This window comes from Dioscorea cayenensis, chromosome 12 (genome assembly GCF_009730915.1).
Source record: "Dioscorea cayenensis subsp. rotundata cultivar TDr96_F1 chromosome 12, TDr96_F1_v2_PseudoChromosome.rev07_lg8_w22 25.fasta, whole genome shotgun sequence".
Taxonomy (NCBI): Eukaryota; Viridiplantae; Streptophyta; class Magnoliopsida; order Dioscoreales; family Dioscoreaceae; genus Dioscorea; species Dioscorea cayenensis.
In genome coordinates this window covers 2,711,484-2,725,309 of record NC_052482.1, presented here as the reverse complement: position 1 = coordinate 2,725,309, position 13,826 = coordinate 2,711,484, and the positions used below count along the sequence as shown (strand labels likewise).

General features: G+C 31.4%; 1 long non-coding RNA gene across 1 annotated transcript; it reads right to left on the bottom strand.

Moving 5' to 3' along the window:
- Nucleotides 1-212: 212 nt before the first annotated feature.
- Nucleotides 213-2,397, bottom strand: LOC120273447. The gene is made up of 4 exons (XR_005540531.1): nt 2,307-2,397; nt 2,079-2,187; nt 1,672-1,910; nt 213-321 (listed from the first exon to the last, which is right to left on the bottom strand). It is a non-coding gene; the product is annotated as an uncharacterized LOC120273447 (long non-coding RNA).
- Nucleotides 2,398-13,826: the final 11,429 nt, after the last annotated feature.

The following is a 13,826-nucleotide window of genomic DNA, read 5'->3' as shown; positions in this document are numbered from 1 at the left end:
TGTGTAGTCTTCAATCCCCCAATTGCATCAGACTATGACTAACTATCGAAATTTGGATGGGAAGAGATATTATCACCATATTTGTCGATCAAAGTAGCATTATACTTTTCCTATAACACGTTTAAAAGCTAATTTTATCATTTATAACTCATACAATAAAAATGAATGATAAAAAGGAAAACTCATTAGTTTTTATGACTCAAATTCACCTACATTGACAAGTCTTGACTTGTTGTCCACAAATTCACCCTCTCCATCCTTGCGCTTGTGTGTAGCTTGAAAAATTTTAGAATATCCTACCTCCTTACCTAGCTTCTCATCCTGCATTTTAAAGTGTAGGAGGACATAAATAAAAGAAACATAATGTCCATACGTACTAATAATTTAACAAAAGTGACACAAAGAACTTCATTTGAAAATGACAAAGCAACGGTGGATTACCAGTGCAAGAAATTTCAAAAAATATCTTCAACAAGTCTGAGAACTAAACAAAGATAAACAACAAAATAATCATGAATCATTAAATAATAATATCATTTCAAATAGCTTTTATAATTTTACCATGTTTTACATATTTTAGTGAGTCCAGATCTTATATACAATATTGTTCTCTAAATCAAATCAATAATTTATCAAGGCCAACTCTAAAATTCTTTTTGTTAAATAATGCTATTTATTTATACAAAACAATTCTACCGAACTAACTTTCCAAATCATTAAAATGATGCTAATGTGATTAGATCCCAACAAAAATTTCAAACTTAATAATTATTTATACATTCAACTTGGCTTTTATGGTAGACAATTCAAATATATGGTACAAGTCAAACCATCCATAGTGCTACATTAAATGCTCACAATTATATATTTATATCTCTATACATATGGGTCCATACAAAGTTTTCAATCCTTGACAAATAGTGGTGATCCCATTAATTAAGTCACTCTCAAAGTTATTATTATTACTACATATTTTATGTTAATGGGAGTTCCTCTTGTTTCTTACTTACTATTTTCTTGTCTTGTCTTCAGTTTAGTTATTTAAATATGTTAAACAACTCGCACACATCAACATCTAAAGCATTAAAGCGGGCATAGCTTGATAGTGTCACCCACTAGGAATATGAGTAATTAAGAGGAGGCAATAATTAATTAAATATATGTTAATAGCACAAAAAAAATTTCCAGTCAACAATATAATAAGCATGAATGAAGAAAAACATTGATAAAAGTTTTTAAAGGCAAGATATATGCATGACAAGTAGTCCTAGAATGAAGAACATGATGATATTCATGGACTCTTTTTATTGGGAATCATCATCAAAGGTGCCCTTAAGTATTACTATTCATACTTTATATTTTTAGATAAATAAATAAATAAATAAACAAATGATGAACTTAAGATTGACGTTGTCAGGAAAGAGTCAGCAAGATCAATGTCAAGACTTTAATCCAATACATAGACACACAGTTAAGGCATGCTCCAACTCTTACTATATATCAAAATTTTACAAGGGAATGCACAAAAATTTTACAAGGCATGCTCTACTACACAAACACACAGTCAAGACTTTATTTCATTTTCATGGCCGAAAAAGCATGAGAAAATTTTTACAAGGGAATGCACACTATTAAAATATCACTGGATATTTAAAAAATAGAAATACATACCAACTTGATACCATGAATAGCAAAAGGTGGTGAACCACCCGTGTGCTTTGTAATGCTTCCTTCTTTCTCTATTAAGTGGTTTGCCTTTGCTTTTCCTAATTTGGATTGCCATGCATCTGTTCCCCATTCATTTCCAATGAGGGCATCTCACACATCTTTTGTGATCCATTCCCTTTCCATTCCTTTGCATTCTTTAATGTTAGTAGCACCAGCTTCTTTCATTGCCTTCGTCCTCTCATCTGCCAACATATATGTCCCTTAATTGTGTTTTACAGGTCTTATCAAACACATTTTTGATTTTGTAGTTATGTTCAAAGTTCCATTTACAATACTCCAAAAAGAATATTGTTAAAAAAAAATTCACAAATTAAATAAACAACAAAACAATCATATAATAAAATTTATACCTAAAATGTCTTCCACATCGATTCCTTCACATCACTAGGAACTTTCTCCATGTTGGCCATGAACCTTTGAAATGTTTTTTATAATGCAAGTAGTTGTCTTTGTGACCCCCTTCTCAACAAAAATACAAACACATAATGCATCAAAGAAGTACATTAAATACTAAATAAAACAACAACAATTACATATAGAAATATTACAAAAAAAATGTTAGATACGATAGATCTTACTCTACATTTATTGGTGTCAAATGTACTCTGTCGTTTGGATTTAGAGGGTAGGGAAGCCCCACACTAGACCTCCTACTACTTGATATTGTACATCCATCATTTCCACCAGTCAAAATTCTACTATAAATAGGGTTAGAGGAAGGGGTAGGGCTATGATCATAAACATACTTCAAATTGATCTGCACCTCAAGAGCTGAACTAGGTGTTTCAGTGGATAACTGAATGATGGTAGTCAATGCAGCTGATGTCCTAGTAGACCTTTGCGTCATTGCATGATGCAATGAAGAATGCCCTTTACCTTTGCCTTTACCTTTACCTTGTTCCTTCATGTTTCTCATGATGCCAAATTTAGAACCCTACATGTTGTCATATAAAACAAGCATAAGTTTTAGTTTCACAATATGAAAATATGAAAATAACAACACAATACAAAATTTAGAACCCTACAAAATTCATAAAAGCAAAATATGAAAATAGAAACAAAATACATAGTAAGCAAAATATTCAGAAATGCAATATTATACTCAAATTAGTGAGCAAAGTATTAATAGTATGACTAATCATCATTAGAGGATGCAAACTCATGGTCTTCATGTTGCAATTCATCTTCAATATCATTATCATCATTATTGTCATCGTTATATTCATCCTCTCCTTCAGACCCATCATCTCCATCTTCCTGACCATCTTCACCATCATCCACCATTGTTGAAGGATTCACCTCCTCAAATTCACCATCAACTAGAACTGCAAGGTCATCAAGTTCTTCAGAAAGAGTAACATGTCTTGGAAAAGATACTTCAGTTTCTTGATATACCCCTCTATTAAGGTCATTCTCATTTTCTCTATCAGCTTCAATACGACTAAGATTAAAAGTGCTCCTGGCCTTTGTTTTAAACACTGCCCACTAATCTCGCCTTTCTTTTAAAGTTGAGGGATAACCACTATAATAAACTTGTGTAGTTTGTGCAACCAAAATGAATGGCTCATTACTACGAAGAAGTGAAGTGTGTTTAATTTCAATAAAGCCATGAGTGGGGCGTACTCTAACTCCTTTGTGATCTGTATCAAACCATTGACATTTGAAAAGTACAACCCTATTTCCATCACCAAAATATTCCAACTCAATGACATCTATCAACATACCATAAAAGTCATGGTCACAGTCACTGTAGCAACTCCCTTTCACAAGTACCCTACTATTCATTATTTTTTTTTTTTTTTTTTTTTTTGTTTTCCCCATATTCATTTGTATGGAACATGAAACCATTTATGAAGTATCCCTTGTAACATTGTACTCTGTGAGCCGGGCCATAAGAAATCTCAATATGGCAATCATCAATTTCATCACTAAGGATATGAACCTAGCTATTGTAGCGCAATGCAAAAATTAGTGCATAATTATTAAGATATAAAATACATCAAGTTTATTTATTTAACAAGAGAACTTACATAATTTTTGAACCATTGTGCAAATCTTGTATTTCACACTTTCTCTAATTCATCTTCTCTTATACAAGGAGATTCTCCTTTAACCATTTCAGCAAAGATGCTATCATTATGAAAGGATTAATATTAGCTTAATTATTATATAAACCATAGGAAGAATATTGACAATAAACTATATGAAAAGCTTATTGATTTAATTCATTTTCATGAGCAAAAAAAAAATGAGAAAAATTTTACAAGGGAATGCACACATGTTGGAGTGAGAGAGTTTAAGCTTTTCATCTGTCTAAGTTTATACTGGATCTTATAGTTTCATACTATAAAAACCATCTTACATGTTCAAGTCCACCATCTCTTCCATATTTGATGTAGGATTATTTAAATCACTTTGCAATAATATACAATCCTAAACTTAATAAAAATCTAGTTTAGTATCACAATTTCATTTGCATCATTACTTATGCCCCTACCTATTTCTAACAAGTGAGCAAAGCATTAGGGTTATATATATAATACTATTTTTTTAAACATACATAACATTTTTGGAAATCTATATATATCTCTCTCTCTCTCTATATATATATATATAATATTGTTTTTTAAACATACAAACATTTTGGAAAGTATTAAAAGTAGCATAGACATTATTATCACACTCACAAGAATGTACATCAAAAATTTCCAAAAGAAAATATAAAAAGTTGAAGAAACTCCGTGGCTAGCTATTCATCCTTTTCCTAAACATACATTTTAGAAAAACCTCTCCTTTATTAACTCTCAATCTCTTATAACACTATGAACTATTCAAATTGAATTATTAGATAGATTAATGATAGAAATAGAGCATTAAATTCCAAAAAAACAAGACAAAAAGATTCTTGGAACTCAAACAATTGAATGAAATACATGCAAAAGTTTCCCATTGGAATTAAGACAAACATATGATCTGCATTGACTAATATATAAGAACAAAGTGTAGCATCCACTAACATTATGCACGGAAATAAGACATTTCAAAATAGGAAATTGATGGGCGCCTCATGGATGATCATGTTTATCATCTCAAGTTACTCCCGAGCATCCATTCATGCTTAAAAGAGATAGATTATAATTACTCTAACTTTCCTTATTAGAGGCCTTGTCTTCATTAGAACTTTTTACATGCCAAATCCATGAGTTAGTGAGATTTTCTAATGATGAATGATGAACTATCTCCTCTAGTCATGTTGAGTAATGGTGCGAGGAGAGAAGCTTTGCCACGTGATAAGCGAGTTGAATATTGAAAAAGCATGAGATTCAAACAAAAAGCAATATCAAATTATATAATTCTTGTGAAGAAACCACCATAAAAGCATCCGAATTTGGATTAATGGAGTGTACCAGCTTTAAAAGAAAATCTTATCTTCCTTCCTTTGCTTCAATCCTCTCCTCGATTGCTTGTTTTCTCTAAATCAAACCTTTGTTCTGTGATGAAAATCTGATCAAAACAACAAAAAGACACAGATTGGGAACTACAAGATGATCCATATCCCTAACTCTATAGGAAGGATCCAGCAGAACATCAATCTATGAGGGCGGAAGAGGAAGCACAACGCCGGATGTGGCAGGGATCCAGTGGTGCCGACACCGGCAGAGATAAGGACGGAGAGAATGTGAGGGTGGGATCTGGTGGTGGTGAGGAAGGAGGGAAGAGGGAGGAAGCCTTGGAGAGATGAAGAGAGGAGGGAGGGAAAGAGTTGCGGGCTAGGTTTTTTTACCACAATGACTAATCTCCACCTTGATCATAATGATCAATGGTGGAGATTAATCCAAACTAATAATTAAGTATAAAATATATATTTTAACAATGCATCAACTAGATGCTCCCTAATTATCTCTAGTTAAAAATATTAAAGATATTTTATAATTTAAATGTTAATTTAACCCTAATAATTAATATAAATTAATTATTATTTATTATCACAAAATCATTTAAAAATATTTTTATTGATAATAAGTTATATAAATAATAATTTACTAACATATATAAAAATAATAATTAATATAAATAATTTTTAGATAATAAGTTATATTAAAATACAAATGGAATTCAGCCGGGTAAAATCTGACGTCGAGTACTATAATTAAAATATCCTCGACAAAAATTTGGTAAATAATAATATGAAGATATCCGTTGAGTAATTCTCGCCGTGAACAAATTAGGATGGCGATAAACATACCGAGGAACTATGTCAGTATAGTATTGTCGGTAATATTAAAAATTAATACCAATGGAATTTTGTCTCTATTGATACGTCGGTACTTATAAGAAACTTATACCGATGCAATTCCGTTGGTAATAACATTAACATATTCATTGGTCAAACTTTAGCCCTAAAATTTAACATGAACCCTACAATACCAACGGAATTCTATCAGTAATATTATTAAATTACATCAACGGAATTCCGTCGCTATTAATAAAAAAATATGTGTCGGAAATCCTTTGGCACCAAGGGAAAAATATGGCAGGTAATTTATCAATGGAAATCTATCGGCGTTGCTGTCGGTGATGTGGTCGCTATTAAAAATTTCAGTCATACGAAACTCCGTTGGTATTTTGTTGATAATCTACCTGAATTCCGTCAGTAAAAGAAAAAATTAACGATAAATGAATCCATCGGAAAAGCTCCGTCGGTATTGAACTATTTTCTTGTAGTGGTTTGGCCAGTTAGTTTTTCACAAATTAATATATAGTCTAAAAATATATATTATAGTTAAAAAAAAAACTATGTGTAAAATTTTATTTTTTTAGCCTTTTGACATTTAATAAATTGGATATATAGTAATAAAAAAAATTTGTAAAACTTTATTTTTTGGTAACTTGATTTTAAATGAATTAGTATATATATATATACATATATTAGAAAAATAATTATGAAAATGTATTATTAATTTGCCACCTTCACTTTTTGCTTGTTCTCTAAAAAAAATATTTAGTACCTTTTAAAAAAAGTTTTGGCCCTCCTAAAAAAAATTTCTTAGCTTAGTTTCTGCCCACGAGCCAATAATTTGATCATCTAACAAGTGTGCTCTCATCCAATGACATGGCTCATAACCAAGGACTCTACATGATTATTGCATCTAATGTGACGTGAACTCGGGATCCTAAATTCCCATACCAACACCTTATGCAATTGGGCCAATGTTAGCTCAAGCTATGAATATTATATAGATTGTTAATTTTTAAGTGAATGAAATTTTTTGACGAAAAGATATAATCTTTCAAAAAGCATCTTTTGAGCATGATTAATTAAATTAATTAATATAAAAGTATTGTGATTTTTCAATGATACATCACTAGCTAAAAAGATGTAATACTTCACAAGCATTTTTGAGGGTTAATGGTTTTATTAAGATAAAGATTTGTGATGCTCGGATGTGTCTAATATGAGCAACTAGGCCGCTAGCGTGGAGTGCACAATCCTTGATAGAGCAAGTGGTAGGGACTCGTGCATACGTGTTTGCCTGGAACTACTCCGCACATAACCATTACTCACGAATTTCTCAGAAATGCGTCTCCAAATATCTCGAACTCCTCACCACTTGTGAGTTTGAATGCCAATGTACCACTCAGCGTCGTTGGTACTTCACATGAGTCTTTTGGAGGCTATACATAATGACTAATTCAAGCCATTTGCAATTCAAGAAATTCTTTCCATTCTAATAGACTTTTGTCTTTCAACTATTCCTTTTTGAAAATAGTGAGATTTTGAAAAATTATATTCTTCTAAGTCGTGATCTTCATCTCAGATCCTCGAAAGATGGCATAAACCCTCTTAGGAATTCTTTTGTGATAAAGTGGAAAGATCTCTAAAACATGGGAAAACATGCCTCCGAATTGATCTTGCATTTTGTTCAATTTGTACACTTTTTGTGCTGATTTGTTAGAACGCCAACCCTACATCTTCATAACAATGAACCCTTTTGGTAAAACATTTCTTTCTATTATTTTTCTTATAAAAAGTCGACAAGTCATTTACTCAATTATTGCAAATGGAAATTGATATTTTCATCCTCTCACATGTTAGAAGAAAAAATTGTTATTTATCTATTATGGAAAGTGATAAAAAGAAATATTGCTTTTGTAAACTTAGCAAACAATTTAGTCGGTCGCTTCAATATAGAATTATTAATAAAACACTTTTGAACCAACAAAAATGCTTAAATATATGTTACATGTATGGTTTATTATAATTCCTCAAACTTAGAATTTTGCTAGATATTTTCCCTATTTTTCATCTTTGATAATAATTATTTTTATTATTAATTTTACATTACATTGACATACTTGATCAATTTTGAATTTATAGCTTCCACTCATGACGGTAACCATAAAAATAACTACAAATAGTGTGATGTAACACTACCTTGGCTAGTCCACATCCTTATTGATAAAATTTCATACTTAAATTAATAAACATAAATCATTGTTAGTTAATTAACATCAACAATGTTTATTAAAAAAGAGTTAAGATCTAAATGGTTCCCTATTCATGTGCTTTATTTTTGATCACAAAGTTTTTAAAAATTACGATTTGATCTCGCTTAGTTTTCTAGGTTTTGTTATAATTTGTTATCCGATATACACCTCAATCGCTAATCGCAATCACATGTGGTATACCACGGACACATCTTTTTCTCGAGATGACATCTCAAGCTGGCATATGTCATATGTGATCGTCGAGAATGTCGATATTCGCGACCGAATTATAACAAAAATTAAAAATAAAGGACTAAATTGTAACTTTCTAAAACTAAGTGACCGAAATAGAAAATTAAGACACCAAAAAGTAGAGAACCATTAAAAGTTATTTACTCAAATAAAATGCTACAAAAAGATTAGGAAGTCATGCGTGGGAGTGAAGGACTAACAGGTAAAAAAGATAAAAAGATGGGTGAAATTATTGTATAAGGCCATAATGCGATGATTAGGAGTTCCCGGGAGAAGTGAGGGCTACCGCGTAGAAATAAATATCCACCATGCGTCATTACGTGTACATGGCACTTTTCAAACAACTCGAAAAATCTAAAATTTATATAAATAGATAGTCCCGCGCTAACGCTACGAGCTTCATTATTAAATGCGAATTGTTTTAACAACTATAAATAAATATCATTTCAAAAACATAATAATTAATTCAAAGATTATTATCAAAATATTTATAAACAAAACCACTTGAATTAAGTAGTGAAAAGTTCTCATCTGTCAATCAACAAAGTGAGAGAGAGAGTGAAACAACTCCACTTTACTCATGGTTAGTTGAGGCAAATTTTTAGTAGGCCATCGACTTTGAGTTTATTTTCACTTTCGATCACTTCAACTTTATTTAATTTGTATCAATTTAGTCATTCGACTTTTAATTTTAATTTCAACCTGTAATAAAATCAAGGATTTCAACCTCCAATTGATAGATGGTTGTCCGGAAAAATTCATGTCAATCCTTCCCATAACACATTATAACGCCTATTAGAGGTGTCCGTGTTATAGAGCTATATCATCTCATTTGGGGCAAAATGCCTTGATTTACTAATACGAGAAAATCAAATTAATGTTTAGTGACCAAATTAATGCAAATTGAAGTTCAATGATCAAAGTGAAAACGAGCCAAAAGCTTTTAACGACCTACTAAAAATTCTACTCCCATGGTTGTCATGTATGTGCATTAGAGACAGTGGAGAGTTCAATGTTGTCATTCATGGTAACAGAAGGTCAGAGCTCGATCAAAGTAACTAAAGATGAGATTTTGGGAGATGAACTAGATTTCGAGAGACTTCGCAAGATTGTTCTTTGATGAGTTAACTCCATGAATTTGATGATGGTTTGGGATCGATCCTTCGCCTCCTTCTTATGGCAGCAGATTTTCGATCCGTAAAAATAATATATTAGTGAACATTTTTCTAAATAAATCATTTAAAGATGTTATTTGGGATGTATGTAAAAATTATTCTCTACTAACCAAATGCATAGAATAATTTAGTGTTAAATTAGATTTTTAATGATAATCATACTAAACTCAATTTGTTATGCATTTTCACCTTGTATTTCATTAATCGATATGCAAGTATTATAGTGATATGAAATTTGATCCACATAAATCATGGCTAAGCCAAGATGCATTTGTAGTTAACTTAATATTTTTAAGGTTCTTCTAGTGTGTTATGCTGATATGGCAAGAAAGTTTAGTTGTATGGCTTGTTCACATGTATTATATTTACTTGTATATAAAGGTTTTGTTGTATTTTTGTATTTCATTAATGCATTTACATACTTAGTCATAATGTTATGCACTTTGACACGTAAGTTCATATTTACTCATAACAGAACTTATGGAGCATATATTGAACTCTCTGAATCGGCTAAAAATTTGTTTATAATGCTGTTCTTCATTATATCTTTCATATTTAAGTAGAAATTATATTGTTTTAGGAGTGTTCGAGATCGCCCAAAGTTCCAATTTAGTTTCAATGCAACTTCTTCATGACATGGGTATAGTCATGTAATTAATAGAATTCAAAAACAATTAACAATAATTGTCAAGTAACTAACATTTAATAGACATCAAGTTATTGTAAACATTACTTCAGTGTTTATATTTGATAAAAGTGGTTAGATAGATATAAATTTGTGCTTTTATTTTTCATGAATTTGAATTATAATAAGCCACAAATAACATTATCTTAATTTCTATAATCATCATCTCTCTATAACCATTATATATCTTAATATTAGATTATCATAACGGTTATATTATATTATAATATCTTAACTTTATTATAGAAGTTATATATATTACAAAATAGATATATTTTTCAGAAAATTTTATCAAATACATATTATATTATCATGTCTATGAAAAGAGATATGAAAAGTTCTATTAAAAAAATATATAATTTTAAATTTGCAAAACAAAATTTTCCCACTTAAACATCAAGAAAATATACTTTTGTTTAGATCTTTCCTTTAATATATTGTTTATCTACATTTTTCAAGTTTTTATCAAATTACTTTCTATTTTGTTAAAATATACCTAAGTTTTGATAAAAGCAAATTTGATTATTAATGAATTGTTAATTTGATCCTCGATCTCACTATTTTTCATTATTATGAAATAAATATTAAAAATTTTATTTATTAACATTATGATAATAAAAAAAAACGTAAGTATAAAATGTGTAAACTGTGAATCAAATCTAAAAATCTCACTCTGTCATAATGCAACATACATACTTTTATTATAATGAAGTTTGTTTGTATTTCCTATATAGTATAACAAAATCAAAAATAAATTCACCAAGATGCTCGGTAGATTATATCAATTATAATGGCCGTAGTCAACAATCGCGGCTTATCTTTCATCCAAAAGGGGACTCATAATATAAATTTAATTGAAAATAAAAATTAAAATCAATTTAGATATATCAAAAAGGACTAGATTTTCAAAGATCACACGATTTCATCAAAAGAGTACTATCCCTCCAAATCCTTCGTCAATTAATCATCCTATTTGGGTAGGTTCAACCATCTTCTCCAAAGACGTACATTTAGCCTCGGTACTCAATCAAAACCAAGCATAATTCAAATGTAGCTGATACACCTGCACTCATTATTTCCCTAGTTCCAAATAATTGTGTAAGGAGCTTTAATACGCCCTCATCCTAATTTCCTGCAAATAAATAAATTAATCAAAAATCAAATTAGAAAATCAAAACTCGGAATTGGGGAACGCTCAATGTGCCAGCCCAAACTTGAGATTGGACCTGCTTAGCAAACCGGAAAGGACTCCGTGAGAGTCTCACCCATCAACCTCACTACATCAACTCTGCTAATACTACCATCAATAGGAATGATTTCACCAACCTTGACAATGAGAATCATATCAACTTTCACATTCCCGCACTCGCAATTCTGACCAATTTCCGTGAGGATTGCTTTTCACAAAGGGCATAGCCATTAGTGAAGATATCAATGTCAGTTTGCTCTGTGATAAGTAATTGCCATACAAATTTAGAAGTAATTTTAGGAGCAACTGCTTTGCCATACCCAAGAAAAGTGGTCCAGCGACATATATGTTAAGTGGAGTGCATGGTCCACTCCAAATTTGATGAACAAAGAGAGTGTGCTGAATACTTTTTAGATTGTCTCATTATGTAAATCAAGATAAATAAATAAAATAAAGAAGGACCTTAGCTACAGCATCCATTGTCCGCCTACTTTAGCAATGGTGAAGACTGAACACAAATGAATCGAAATCTCGCTAACTTCTCAATGCAATTGCTCCACCCATCGACACTGTCAATAATTACTAAATGTTAAGAAGAACGCATGGCTCCTAACTCCGATAGTACTAAAATTCAGCTTTGAAATGATGAAATAATAGGACTCGCAATCAACACTGGATGTCGATGACGAGTGCATCGCCTGCAGAGCGTGTGATGCTTCCGAGGATGATAGGCGTGGACCATCGCCTGACCAGAAGGCCGCCACGCCCAACACCGGCTGCAGGGCTTCGGATGGAAACAGATTCAAATTATAAGCAACATTCCAGCCAAGCCAAAACTGTAAGGACTCAAGCCATTTAGTTCTTGCTAATCCTCCTCTCCCTGCTCATATTATGTTCTCATTGTCACCTCAAGTCTAGCCTTATTCGGTGAGCCTCCACCCAAACACACACACACACACACACACACACACACACACACATATATATATATAATCAATGATGGCATGATTGATTAATCGATGAAAAGGAGAGAAGATAAAGAATACAATTTTGTATTAAATTACCAATTTGATCTTGAAAAATGAGAAGAGAATCATGAACAACAATAACGAGATCCGGATGGGACTATGACGGGTAATCTTTTGAACACCTTCAGGGCTTAATTTTCTCAATTGAAGGAACTTCAAAGTCACAGAATCCAAGAACATAAAAGTAACTTTTCTCATACTTTGCTGTTTCTTTTCTTCTCTTCTCATCCGCCATCTCTTTTAATTTTTGATCTCTGCATACAAACCCAAACACATTAAAAAAAAAAATACATGCGTTATAATTCCTTCTAAAAGCAATAGAACACAAATAAGAAAATCTCTTACGATTATATCTCCGCCTTCGATCTCCTACGACATGATGTAGTGTGTTTCTTCACAAGTGCTGCGATGAGTTGGGGAAAACAAAGAGTTGCCTCAAGATCCGTGATGATAGAAATTTGGCGTTGAGGATCGGCTGACTTCTCATAGATTTCCTTGAGCTTCTCTCCATCCTTATTGGACGGTGGCTCCACATTGAGATATAAGGTTAGAGGCAACAACAAAAAAAATTTAATCCATCGGTATGCTCACTCGAGTATGTTAACGATGTACAGCACACTTGTCAACAAATCCAAAAGATCGGATATATGTTAACATGTACCCGACTGTCATATTATATTTCATTTATCCTTCAATCATAGCGGTCAAATGTCCAATTAAGGCAAACTTGAATGAATAGTGAATTTTGGAGGATAGAATTAAGATTAAGTATATATATTTACATTATCTCTATCTACACATATCTTGAAGATATGATAAAATAAATAATAGTATTTATCAAGGGCTCTTACCAAATGGTATTAAAAGGTCCCTTATGTTCTCAAAGTCTTAAGTTCTAGTCTTACTCGTGACAATTGAGCTAGCCCTCTGTGGTTGACCGTGGCTCTCTTAGGCGATCACTCTCCGTGCATGTCCTTTACTATAGATCCAATCAAGTCTAGTGCTTTTGTCAAAAAAATAAAAAAAAAAAAATCACATCCCCACTATTATTAGGATCTAATCACAAAATAGTAAAATAATTAATAAAAATACATTCAATAAATTTAAAATTGAATATAGTATGATATATAGTTTTTTGGGAAAAAGGGATAAATGGAGCCATCTTCCTTGATTCTAGAGTAAAAATGCCTGATTTTTTCTCTGCATATAACTATAAAACTATAAAGAACCTAATATAACCCGAGGATCCTAAACTCCAAATATCTATATATATATATATA